Raw genomic sequence first — 12,172 nt, forward strand, 5'->3', positions numbered from 1 at the left:
TGTTTTCTTTCAGAAATCCACTTAATTTTCTTTACCCTATTACTGAAATGGTAATTGACAAAAACAAGCTACATTGTCACCAGAAGAGCAATGCAAAATGTACAATTGATATTTCAAAATCATCTTTCCATCTTGAACTTCAATGATGCATTGGGGCAACGATTTTGTGAGAAACATCTTCACCCTTAAAGAAAGATTTTCTTAACTTCTTACCTGTGTGCTGATTAGATATCACCTGGTTTTCACATTAAACAGATTCCCACTTGAGAAAGCAGCAAGGATGCAGTGAGGTTTATGTTTCCTGGTGTCAACCTGTATTATTTCAGTGGACATTGTAATGAGGATGCATCTTGCTGCCTTTCCAATGAAGCAAGTTTTAATCAGTAATAGGTGAAAAACCATTCCTACAAAGGTGTTAATCAGAGACTTGGCTTTGTGGACACTTTTCAGAGAGCAAATGTGTTAGCATAAAAATAAAGCCATAAAATGGAGAGCTGATTAATCACTCAATTGGATTTCTCTGCCTGCATAATTTTTTTTCTCTGCAACCCCATGCTAAATTGTGCTTCCTGTTTTTTATAAAATGACTTAATCAAATCTGACTCTGATTGCATCAGAGAAGGCCTGGTACCCTACACTATAAGAGGTGGTTTGAAATTTTGACTTGTCTACTTAAAGATCAGCAAAATTTAATCACAAGGTCAATTACATCCCTGGGTGGTATTGAACCACCAGCCTTTCGGTTAACAGCCAAATGCGCTAACCGATTGCGCCACAGAGACAGCTTGCAAAAGCATGTACTGACAAAGGCTAAAAAGCATTCATCTAGAAAGTTTCCTAGAAAAAGGTTAAAAAGGCAATAATCTGGAGAGTTTTGCAAGATTTTTCTTCCATTGACCAACGAAGAAACACATTGGTACTTTCACATGATGAGTGAGTTCTTCAGGATCTCTGACACTTACATGAGCAGCAGAGTGGCGCAGCGGAAGCGTGCTGGGCCCATAACCCAGAGGTCGGTGAATCGAAACCATCCTTTGCTATGTGCACTTATTTTTTTGTTAATTAAATTCTTCCAAAACTGGAATTGATATTTTGACTCTTTTATTTTTACTTAAAGTACAATAACTTTTAACATTTTAATTTGTTTTAATAGTATATTGACAGCATTGTTTTCTTTCAGAAATCCACTTAATTTTCTTTACCCTATTACTGAAATGGTAATTGACAAAAACAAGCTACATTGTCACCAGAAGAGCAATGCAAAATGTACAATTGATATTTCAAAATCATCTTTCCAGCTTGAATTTCAATGATGCATTGGGGCAACGATTTTGTGAGAAACATCTTCACCCTTAAAGAAAGATTTTCTTAACTTCTTACCTGTGTGCTGATTAGATATCACCTGGTTTTCACATTAAACAGATTCCCACGTGAGAAAGAAGCAAGGATGCAGTGAGGTTTATGTTTCCTGGTGTCAACCTGTATTATTTCAGTGGACATTGTAATGAGGATGCATCTTGCTGCCTTTTCAATGAAGCAAGTTTTAATCAGTAATAGGTGAAAAACCATTCCTACAAAGGTGTTAATCAGAGACTTGGCTTTGTGGACACTTTTCAGAGAGCAAATGTGTTAGCATAAAAATAAAGCCATAAAATGGAGAGCTGATTAATCACTCAATTGGATTTCTCTGCCTGCATATTTTTTTTTCTCTGCAACCCCAATGCTAAATTGTGCTTCCTGTTTTTTATAAAATGACTTAATCAAATCTGACTCTGATTGCATCAGAGAAGGCCAGGTACCTTACACCATAAAAGGTGGTTTGAAATTTTGACTTGTCTACTTAAAGATCACCAAAATTTGATCACAAGGTCAATTACGTCCCCGGGTGGGATTGAACCACCAACCTTTCGGTTAACAGCCGAATGCGCTAACCGATTGCGCCACAGAGACAGCTTGCAAAAGCATGTACTGACAAAGGCTAAAAAGCATTCATCTAGAAAGTTTCCTAGAAAAAGGTTAAAAAGGCAATAATCTGGAGAGTTTTGCAAGATTTTTCTTCCATTGACCAACGAAGAAACACATTGGTACTTTCACATGATGAGTGAGTACTTCAGGATCTCTGACACTTACATGAGCAGCAGAGTGGCGCAGCGGAAGCGTGCTGGGCCCATAACCCAAAGGTCGGTGGATCGAAACCATCCTTTGCTATGTGCACTTATTTTTTTGTTAATTAAATTCTTCCAAAACTGGAATTGATATTTTGACTCTTTTATTTTTACTTAAAGTACAATAACTTTTAACATTTTAATTTGTTTTAATAGTATATTGACAGCATTGTTTTCTTTCAGAAATCCACTTAATTTTCTTTACCCTATTACTGAAATGGTAATTGACAAAAACAAGCTACATTGTCACCAGAAGAGCAATGCAAAATGTACAATTGATATTTCAAAATCATCTTTCCATCTTGAATTTCAATGATGCATTGGGGCAACAATTTGTGAGAAACATCTTCACCCTTAAAGAAAGATTTTCTTAACTTCTTACCAGTGTGCTGATTAGATATCACCTGGTTTTCACATTAAACAGATTCCCACTTGAGAAAGCAGCAAGGATGCAGTGAGGTTTATGTTTCCTGGTGTCAACCTGTATTATTTCAGTGGACATTGTAATGAGGATGCATCTTGCTGCCTTTCCAATGAAGCAAGTTTTAATCAGTAATAGGTGAAAAACCATTCCTACAAAGGTGTTAATCAGAGACTTGGCTTTGTGGACACTTTTCAGAGAGCAAATGTGTTAGCATAAAAATAAAGCCATAAAATGGAGAGCTGATTAATCACTCAATTGGATTTCTCTGCCTGCATATTTTTTTTTCTCTGCAACCCCATGCTAAATTGTGCTTCCTGTTTTTTATAAAATGACTTAATCAAATCTGACTCTGATTGCATCAGAGAAGGCCAGGTACCCTACACTATAAGAGGTGGTTTGAAATGTTGACTTGTCTACTTAAAGATCAGCAAAATTTGATCACAAGGTCAATTACGTCCCTGGGTGGTATTGAACCACCAGCCTTTCGGTTAACAGCCGAATGCGCTAACCGATTGCACCACAGAGACAACTTGCAAAAGCATGTACTAACAAAGGCTAAAAAGCATTCATCTAGAAAGTTTCCTAGAAAAAGGTTAAAAAGGCAATAATCTGGAGAGTTTTGCAAGATTTTTCTTCCATTGACCAACGAAGAAACACATTGGTACTTTCACATGATGAGTGAGTACTTCAGGATCTCTGACACTTACATGAGCAGCAGAGTGGCGCAGCGGAAGCGTGCTGGGCCCATAACCCAGAGGTCGGTGGATCGAAACCATCCTTTGCTATGTGCACTTATTTTTTTGTTAATTAAATTCTTCCAAAACTGGAATTGATATTTTGACTCTTTTATTTTTACTTAAAGTACAATAACTTTTAACATTTTAATTTGTTTTAATAGTATATTGACAGCATTGTTTTCTTTCAGAAATCCACTTAATTTTCTTTACCCTATTACTGAAATGGTAATTGACAAAAACAAGCTACATTGTCACCAGAAGAGCAATGCAAAATGTACAATTGATATTTCAAAATCATCTTTCCAGCTTGAATTTCAATGATGCATTGGGGCAACGATTTTGTGAGAAACATCTTCACCCTTAAAGAAAGATTTTCTTAACTTCTTACCTGTGTGCTGATTAGATATCACCTGGTTTTCACATTAAACAGATTCCCACGTGAGAAAGAAGCAAGGATGCAGTGAGGTTTATGTTTCCTGGTGTCAACCTGTATTATTTCAGTGGACATTGTAATGAGGATGCATCTTGCTGCCTTTTCAATGAAGCAAGTTTTAATCAGTAATAGGTGAAAAACCATTCCTACAAAGGTGTTAATCAGAGACTTGGCTTTGTGGACACTTTTCAGAGAGCAAATGTGTTAGCATAAAAATAAAGCCATAAAATGGAGAGCTGATTAATCACTCAATTGGATTTCTCTGCCTGCATATTTTTTTTTCTCTGCAACCCCAATGCTAAATTGTGCTTCCTGTTTTTTATAAAATGACTTAATCAAATCTGACTCTGATTGCATCAGAGAAGGCCTGGTACCTTACACCATAAAAGGTGGTTTGAAATTTTGACTTGTCTACTTAAAGATCACCAAAATTTGATCACAAGGTCAATTACGTCCCCGGGTGGGATTGAACCACCAACCTTTCGGTTAACAGCCGAATGCGCTAACCGATTGCGCCACAGAGACAGCTTGCAAAAGCATGTACTGACAAAGGCTAAAAAGCATTCATCTAGAAAGTTTCCTAGAAAAAGGTTAAAAAGGCAATAATCTGGAGAGTTTTGCAAGATTTTTCTTCCATTGACCAACGAAGAAACACATTGGTACTTTCACATGATGAGTGAGTTCTTCAGGATCTCTGACACTTACATGAGCAGCAGAGTGGCGCAGTGGAAGCGTGCTGGGCCCATAACCCAGAGGTTGGTGGATCGAAACCATCCTTTGCTATGTTAATTAAATTCTTCCAAAACTGGAATTGATATTTTGACTCTTTTATTTTTACTTAAAGTACAATAACTTTTAACATTTTAATTTGTTTTAATAGTATATTGACAGCATTGTTTTCTTTCAGAAATCCACTTAATTTTCTTTACCCTATTACTGAAATGGTAATTGACAAAAACAAGCTACATTGTCACCAGAAGAGCAATGCAAAATGTACAATTGATATTTCAAAATCATCTTTCCATCTTGAACTTCAATGATGCATTGGGGCAACGATTTTGTGAGAAACATCTTCACCCTTAAAGAAAGATTTTCTTAACTTCTTACCTGTGTGCTGATTAGATATCACCTGGTTTTCACATTAAACAGATTCCCACTTGAGAAAGCAGCAAGGATGCAGTGAGGTTTATGTTTCCTGGTGTCAACCTGTATTATTTCAGTGGACATTGTAATGAGGATGCATCTTGCTGCCTTTCCAATGAAGCAAGTTTTAATCAGTAATAGGTGAAAAACCATTCCTACAAAGGTGTTAATCAGAGACTTGGCTTTGTGGACACTTTTCAGAGAGCAAATGTGTTAGCATAAAAATAAAGCCATAAAATGGAGAGCTGATTAATCACTCAATTGGATTTCTCTGCCTGCATAATTTTTTTTCTCTGCAACCCCATGCTAAATTGTGCTTCCTGTTTTTTATAAAATGACTTAATCAAATCTGACTCTGATTGCATCAGAGAAGGCCTGGTACCCTACACTATAAGAGGTGGTTTGAAATTTTGACTTGTCTACTTAAAGATCAGCAAAATTTAATCACAAGGTCAATTACATCCCTGGGTGGTATTGAACCACCAGCCTTTCGGTTAACAGCCAAATGCGCTAACCGATTGCGCCACAGAGACAGCTTGCAAAAGCATGTACTGACAAAGGCTAAAAAGCATTCATCTAGAAAGTTTCCTAGAAAAAGGTTAAAAAGGCAATAATCTGGAGAGTTTTGCAAGATTTTTCTTCCATTGACCAACGAAGAAACACATTGGTACTTTCACATGATGAGTGAGTTCTTCAGGATCTCTGACACTTACATGAGCAGCAGAGTGGCGCAGCGGAAGCGTGCTGGGCCCATAACCCAGAGGTCGGTGAATCGAAACCATCCTTTGCTATGTGCACTTATTTTTTTGTTAATTAAATTCTTCCAAAACTGGAATTGATATTTTGACTCTTTTATTTTTACTTAAAGTACAATAACTTTTAACATTTTAATTTGTTTTAATAGTATATTGACAGCATTGTTTTCTTTCAGAAATCCACTTAATTTTCTTTACCCTATTACTGAAATGGTAATTGACAAAAACAAGCTACATTGTCACCAGAAGAGCAATGCAAAATGTACAATTGATATTTCAAAATCATCTTTCCAGCTTGAATTTCAATGATGCATTGGGGCAACGATTTTGTGAGAAACATCTTCACCCTTAAAGAAAGATTTTCTTAACTTCTTACCTGTGTGCTGATTAGATATCACCTGGTTTTCACATTAAACAGATTCCCACGTGAGAAAGAAGCAAGGATGCAGTGAGGTTTATGTTTCCTGGTGTCAACCTGTATTATTTCAGTGGACATTGTAATGAGGATGCATCTTGCTGCCTTTTCAATGAAGCAAGTTTTAATCAGTAATAGGTGAAAAACCATTCCTACAAAGGTGTTAATCAGAGACTTGGCTTTGTGGACACTTTTCAGAGAGCAAATGTGTTAGCATAAAAATAAAGCCATAAAATGGAGAGCTGATTAATCACTCAATTGGATTTCTCTGCCTGCATATTTTTTTTTCTCTGCAACCCCAATGCTAAATTGTGCTTCCTGTTTTTTATAAAATGACTTAATCAAATCTGACTCTGATTGCATCAGAGAAGGCCAGGTACCTTACACCATAAAAGGTGGTTTGAAATTTTGACTTGTCTACTTAAAGATCACCAAAATTTGATCACAAGGTCAATTACGTCCCCGGGTGGGATTGAACCACCAACCTTTCAGTTAACAGCCGAATGCGCTAACCGATTGCGCCACAGAGACAGCTTGCAAAAGCATGTACTGACAAAGGCTAAAAAGCATTCATCTAGAAAGTTTCCTAGAAAAAGGTTAAAAAGGCAATAATCTGGAGAGTTTTGCAAGATTTTTCTTCCATTGACCAACGAAGAAACACATTGGTACTTTCACATGATGAGTGAGTACTTCAGGATCTCTGACACTTACATGAGCAGCAGAGTGGCGCAGCGGAAGCGTGCTGGGCCCATAACCCAAAGGTCGGTGGATCGAAACCATCCTTTGCTATGTGCACTTATTTTTTTGTTAATTAAATTCTTCCAAAACTGGAATTGATATTTTGACTCTTTTATTTTTACTTAAAGTACAATAACTTTTAACATTTTAATTTGTTTTAATAGTATATTGACAGCATTGTTTTCTTTCAGAAATCCACTTAATTTTCTTTACCCTATTACTGAAATGGTAATTGACAAAAACAAGCTACATTGTCACCAGAAGAGCAATGCAAAATGTACAATTGATATTTCAAAATCATCTTTCCATCTTGAATTTCAATGATGCATTGGGGCAACAATTTGTGAGAAACATCTTCACCCTTAAAGAAAGATTTTCTTAACTTCTTACCAGTGTGCTGATTAGATATCACCTGGTTTTCACATTAAACAGATTCCCACTTGAGAAAGCAGCAAGGATGCAGTGAGGTTTATGTTTCCTGGTGTCAACCTGTATTATTTCAGTGGACATTGTAATGAGGATGCATCTTGCTGCCTTTCCAATGAAGCAAGTTTTAATCAGTAATAGGTGAAAAACCATTCCTACAAAGGTGTTAATCAGAGACTTGGCTTTGTGGACACTTTTCAGAGAGCAAATGTGTTAGCATAAAAATAAAGCCATAAAATGGAGAGCTGATTAATCACTCAATTGGATTTCTCTGCCTGCATATTTTTTTTTCTCTGCAACCCCATGCTAAATTGTGCTTCCTGTTTTTTATAAAATGACTTAATCAAATCTGACTCTGATTGCATCAGAGAAGGCCAGGTACCCTACACTATAAGAGGTGGTTTGAAATGTTGACTTGTCTACTTAAAGATCAGCAAAATTTGATCACAAGGTCAATTACGTCCCTGGGTGGTATTGAACCACCAGCCTTTCGGTTAACAGCCGAATGCGCTAACCGATTGCACCACAGAGACAACTTGCAAAAGCATGTACTAACAAAGGCTAAAAAGCATTCATCTAGAAAGTTTCCTAGAAAAAGGTTAAAAAGGCAATAATCTGGAGAGTTTTGCAAGATTTTTCTTCCATTGACCAACGAAGAAACACATTGGTACTTTCACGTGATGAGTGAGTACTTCAGGATCTCTGGCACTTACATGAGCAGCAGAGTGGCGCAGCGGAAGCGTGCTGGGCCCATAACCCAGAGGTCGGTGGATCGAAACCATCCTCTGCTATGTGCACTTATTTTTTTGTTAATTAAATTCTTCCAAAACTGGAATTGATATTTTGACTCTTTTATTTTTACTTAAAGTACAATAACTTTTAACATTTTAATTTGTTTTAATAGTATATTGACAGCATTGTTTTCTTTCAGAAATCCACTTAATTTTCATTACCCTATTACTGAAATGGTAATTGACAAAAACAAGCTACATTGTCACCAGAAGAGCAATGCAAAATGTACAATTGATATTTCAAAATCATCTTTCCAGCTTGAATTTCAATGATGCATTGGGGCAACGATTTTGTGAGAAACATCTTCACCCTTAAAGAAAGATTTTCTTAACTTCTTACCTGTGTGCTGATTAGATATCACCTGGTTTTCACATTAAACAGATTCCCACATGAGAAAGCAGCAAGGATGCAGTGAGGTTTATGTTTCCTGGTGTCAACCTGTATTATTTCAGTGGACATTGTAATGAGGATGCATCTTGCTGCCTTTCCAATGAAGCAAGTTTTAATCAGTAATAGGTGAAAAACCATTCCTACAAAGGTGTTAATCAGAGACTTGGCTTTGTGGACACTTTTCAGAGAGCAAATGTGTTAGCATAAAAATAAAGCCATAAAATGGAGAGCTGATTAATCACTCAATTGGATTTCTCTGCCTGCATATTTTTTTTTCTCTGCAACCCCAATGCTAAATTGTGCTTCCTGTTTTTTATAAAATGACTTAATCAAATCTGACTCTGATTGCATCAGAGAAGGCCAGGTACCTTACACCATAAAAGGTGGTTTGAAATTTTGACTTGTCTACTTAAAGATCACCAAAATTTGATCACAAGGTCAATTACGTCCCCGGGTGGGATTGAACCACCAACCTTTCGGTTAACAGCCGAATGCGCTAACCGATTGCGCCACAGAGACAGCTTGCAAAAGCATGTACTGACAAAGGCTAAAAAGCATTCATCTAGAAAGTTTCCTAGAAAAAGGTTAAAAAGGCAATAATCTGGAGAGTTTTGCAAGATTTTTCTTCCATTGACCAACGAAGAAACACATTGGTACTTTCACATGATGAGTGAGTTCTTCAGGATCTCTGACACTTACATGAGCAGCAGAGTGGCGCAGCGGAAGCGTGCTGGGCCCATAACCCAGAGGTCGGTGGATCGAAACCATCCTTTGCTATGTGCACTTATTTTTTTGTTAATTAAATTCTTCCAAAACTGGAATTGATATTTTGACTCTTTTATTTTTACTTAAAGTACAATAACTTTTAACATTTTAATTTGTTTTAATAGTATATTGACAGCATTGTTTTCTTTCAGAAATCCACTTAATTTTCTTTACCCTATTACTGAAATGGTAATTGACAAAAACAAGCTACATTGTCACCAGAAGAGCAATGCAAAATGTACAATTGATATTTCAAAATCATCTTTCCAGCTTGAATTTCAATGATGCATTGGGGCAACGATTTTGTGAGAAACATCTTCACCCTTAAAGAAAGATTTTCTTAACTTCTTACCTGTGTGCTGATTAGATATCACCTGGTTTTCACATAAAACAGATTCCCACTTGAGAAAGCAGCAAGGATGCAGTGAGGTTTATGTTTCCTGGTGTCAACCTGTATTATTTCAGTGGACATTGTAATGAGGATGCATCTTGCTGCCTTTCCAATGAAGCAAGTTTTAATCAGTAATAGGTGAAAAACCATTCCTACAAAGGTGTTAATCAGAGACTTGGCTTTGTGGACACTTTTCAGAGAGCAAATGTGTTAGCATAAAAATAAAGCCATAAAATGGAGAGCTGATTAATCACTCAATTGGATTTCTCTGCCTGCATATTTTTTTTTCTCTGCAACCCCAATGCTAAATTGTGCTTCCTGTTTTTTATAAAATGACTTAATCAAATCTGACTCTGATTGCATCAGAGAAGGCCAGGTACCCTACACTATAAGAGGTGGTTTGAAATTTTGACTTGTCTACTTAAAGATCACCAAAATTTGATCACAAGGTCAATTACGTCCCAGGGTGGTATTGAATCACCAGCCTTTTGGTTAACAGCCGCATGCGCTAACCGATTGCACCACAGAGACAACTTGCAAAAGCATGTACTAACAAAGGCTAAAAAGCATTCATCTAGAAAGTTTCCTAGAAAAAGGTTAAAAAGGCAATAATCTGGAGAGTTTTGCAAGATTTTTCTTCCATTGACCAACGAAGAAACACATTGGTACTTTCACATGATGAGTGAGTACTTCAGGATCTCTGACACTTACATGAGCAGCAGAGTGGTGCAGCGGAAGCGTGCTGGGCCCATAACCCAGAGGTCGGTGGATCGAAACCATCCTCTGCTATGTGCACTTATTATTTTGTTAATTAAATTCTTCCAAAACTGGAATTGATATTTTGACTCTTTTATTTTTACTTAAAGTACAATAACTTTTAACATTTTAATTTGTTTTAATAGTATATTGACAGCATTGTTTTCTTTCAGAAATCCACTTAATTTTCTTTACCCTATTACTGAAATGGTAATTGACAAAAACAAGCTACATTGTCACCAGAAGAGCAATGCAAAATGTACAATTGATATTTCAAAATCATCTTTCCATCTTGAATTTCAATGATGCATTGGGGCAACGATTTTGTGAGAAACATCTTCACCCTTAAAGAAAGATTTTCTTAACTTCTTACCTGTGTGCTGATTAGATATCACCTGGTTTTCACATTAAACAGATTCCCACTTGAGAAAGCAGCAAGGATGCAGTGAGGTTTATGTTTCCTGGTGTCAACCTGTATTATTTCAGTGGACATTGTAATGAGGATGCATCTTGCTGCCTTTCCAATGAAGCAAGTTTTAATCAGTAATAGGTGAAAAACCATTCCTACAAAGGTGTTAATCAGAGACTTGGCTTTGTGGACAATTTTCAGAGAGCAAATGTGTTAGCATAAAAATAAAGCCATAAAATGGAGAGCTGATTAATCACTCAATTGGATTTCTCTGCCTGCATAATTTTTTTTCTCTGCAACCCCAATGCTAAATTGTGCTTCCTGTTTTTTATAAAATGACTTAATCAAATCTGACTCTGATTGCATCAGAGAAGGCCAGGTACCCTACACTATAAGAGGTGGTTTGAAATTTTGACTTGTCTACTTAAAGATCACCAAAATTTGATCACAAAGTCAATTACGTCCCCGGGTGGGATTGAACCACCAACCTTTCGGTTAACAGCCGAATGCGCTAACCGATTGCGCCACAGAGACAACTTGCAAAAGCATGTACTGACAAAGGCTAAAAACCATTCATCTAGAAAGTTTCCTAGAAAAAGGTTAAAAAGGCAATAATCTGGACAGTTTTGCAAGATTTTTCTTCCATTGACCAACGAAGAAACACATTGGTACTTTCACATGATGAGTGAGTACTTCAGGATCTCTGACACTTACATGAGCAGCAGAGTGGCGCAGCGGAAGTGTGCTGGGCCCATAACCCTGAGGTTGGTGTATCGAAACCATCCTTTGCTATGTGCACTTATTTTTTTGTTAATTAAATTCTTCCAAAACTGGAATTGATATTTTGACTCTTTTATTTTTACTTAAAGTACAATAACTTTTAACATTTTAATTTGTTTTAATAGTATATTGACAGCATTGTTTTCTTTCAGAAATCCACTTAATTTTCTTTACCCTATTACAGAAATGGTAATTGACAAAAACAAGCTACATTGTCACCAGAAGAGCAATGCAAAATGTACAATTGATATTTCAAAATCATCTTTCCATCTTGAATTTCAATGATGCATTGGGGCAACGATTTTGTGAGAAACATCTTCACCCTTAAAGAAAGATTTTCTTAACTTTTACCTGTGTGCTGATTAGATATCACCTGGTTTTCACATTAAACAGATTCCCACTTGAGAAAGCAGCAAGGATGCAGTGAGGTTTATGTTTCCTGGTGTCAACCTGTATTATTTCAGTGGACATTGTAATGAGGATGCATCTTGCTGCCTTTCCAATGAAGCAAGTTTTAATCAGTAATAGGTGAAAAACCATTCCTACAAAGGTGTTAATCAGAGACTTGGCTTTGTGGACACTTTTCAGAGAGCAAATGTGTTAGCATAAAAATAAAGCCATAAAATGGAGAGCTGACTAATCACTCAATTGGA

At 36.6% G+C, this 12,172-nt stretch overlaps 7 non-coding genes across 7 annotated transcripts; all 7 read right to left on the reverse strand.

The window, feature by feature from the left end:
• Nucleotides 1–1,876: 1,876 nt before the first annotated feature.
• Nucleotides 1,877–1,950, reverse strand: TRNAN-GUU (transfer RNA asparagine (anticodon GUU)). Its single transcript has one exon. It is a non-coding gene; the product is annotated as a tRNA-Asn (tRNA).
• Nucleotides 1,951–3,042: 1,092 nt separating this feature from the next.
• On the reverse strand, nucleotides 3,043–3,116 carry TRNAN-GUU (transfer RNA asparagine (anticodon GUU)). Its single transcript has one exon. It is a non-coding gene; the product is annotated as a tRNA-Asn (tRNA).
• A 1,094-nt stretch (nucleotides 3,117–4,210) lies between these two features.
• TRNAN-GUU (transfer RNA asparagine (anticodon GUU)) lies at nucleotides 4,211–4,284 on the reverse strand. Its single transcript has one exon. It is a non-coding gene; the product is annotated as a tRNA-Asn (tRNA).
• Nucleotides 4,285–6,529: 2,245 nt separating this feature from the next.
• On the reverse strand, nucleotides 6,530–6,603 carry TRNAN-GUU (transfer RNA asparagine (anticodon GUU)). Its single transcript has one exon. It is a non-coding gene; the product is annotated as a tRNA-Asn (tRNA).
• A 1,092-nt stretch (nucleotides 6,604–7,695) lies between these two features.
• Nucleotides 7,696–7,769, reverse strand: TRNAN-GUU (transfer RNA asparagine (anticodon GUU)). The gene has a single exon. It is a non-coding gene; the product is annotated as a tRNA-Asn (tRNA).
• A 1,094-nt stretch (nucleotides 7,770–8,863) lies between these two features.
• Nucleotides 8,864–8,937, reverse strand: TRNAN-GUU (transfer RNA asparagine (anticodon GUU)). The gene has a single exon. It is a non-coding gene; the product is annotated as a tRNA-Asn (tRNA).
• Nucleotides 8,938–11,199: 2,262 nt separating this feature from the next.
• TRNAN-GUU (transfer RNA asparagine (anticodon GUU)) lies at nucleotides 11,200–11,273 on the reverse strand. The gene has a single exon. It is a non-coding gene; the product is annotated as a tRNA-Asn (tRNA).
• Between the last annotated feature and the right edge of the window lie 899 nt (nucleotides 11,274–12,172).

Source organism: Pseudophryne corroboree, chromosome 4 (assembly GCF_028390025.1).
Source record: "Pseudophryne corroboree isolate aPseCor3 chromosome 4, aPseCor3.hap2, whole genome shotgun sequence".
Taxonomy (NCBI): Eukaryota; Metazoa; Chordata; class Amphibia; order Anura; family Myobatrachidae; genus Pseudophryne; species Pseudophryne corroboree.